Source organism: Etheostoma spectabile, chromosome 14, assembly GCF_008692095.1.
Source record: "Etheostoma spectabile isolate EspeVRDwgs_2016 chromosome 14, UIUC_Espe_1.0, whole genome shotgun sequence".
NCBI lineage: Eukaryota > Metazoa > Chordata > Actinopteri > Perciformes > Percidae > Etheostoma > Etheostoma spectabile.
The window spans coordinates 24,511,306-24,511,971 of NC_045746.1; the positions used below are offsets into that span (position 1 = coordinate 24,511,306).

Genomic DNA, 666 nt, shown 5'->3' on the forward strand with positions numbered 1-666 from the left:
TCCCCAACGTGACGTCATGCAATGCATTGTGGGGGGAAAAAGGAAACACTGTAAAATAGTGCCTTCTTTTCGTATTATATTCAATTTTGCAATATCCAACACCATCAAATACAATGGAAAACAGTTCAAATATTTCCTACCAACAAGCAAATTGCACAAATGCGTTGCAAAAATTCAACGTGCAACATGGGCTTTGACTAGAAGACAGCTCCATTGGAATAACTGTTAAAGAATATCAGGGCAGTAGAGAAGATGTGTAGAGAAGAAGTGTAAAGTGTTATTTACTCGTTATCTCTCTTTTATGGCCAATACATTGTGTTGTTGTAGCACCGCCTAAATGTGCAATGCTAAAGTCGAGTCTCCTTTTCCATTTGAATAAAACAACGCGGACCAACCAGTGGAGCAGGGAGTACTGAGCTGTGTGCAGTTTACCGACGCCACCTTACACAACTTGCGAATACTAAAACTCAAGGCGTTACCTCTTGAGTGCCAGTTAGAAAAATGTGAAACTGCCCGGTGCAGCTTTTAGTTACTTTTCAAGCAGCTTGTCACATCCCTACTAAAGATTCGTGGGCCACGGGCGCTTCAGGCCTCGATGGCGAGAACCTGGAGAAGAGACGTGGGCACACAGACATTGTGATGTTAATCTAGAGGGGAAATGAGGAG

General features: G+C 42.9%; 1 protein-coding gene and 3 long non-coding RNA genes across 12 annotated transcripts in view; 2 read left to right on the top strand and 2 right to left on the bottom strand.

The window, feature by feature from the left end:
* LOC116701614 (uncharacterized) overlaps positions 1-666 on the bottom strand; it is a 59,948-nt gene that overhangs the window by 47,914 nt on the left and 11,368 nt on the right. The window lies entirely within an intron of this gene.
* The window catches only part of LOC116701615 (uncharacterized), a 44,467-nt gene that overhangs the window by 23,166 nt on the left and 20,635 nt on the right, over positions 1-666 (top strand). The gene's annotated exons all lie outside the window — the stretch shown is intronic.
* Positions 1-666, bottom strand: part of LOC116701616 (uncharacterized) — a 12,708-nt gene that overhangs the window by 1,266 nt on the left and 10,776 nt on the right. The gene's annotated exons all lie outside the window — the stretch shown is intronic.
* The window catches only part of LOC116701617 (uncharacterized), a 6,930-nt gene that overhangs the window by 591 nt on the left and 5,673 nt on the right, over positions 1-666 (top strand). The gene's annotated exons all lie outside the window — the stretch shown is intronic.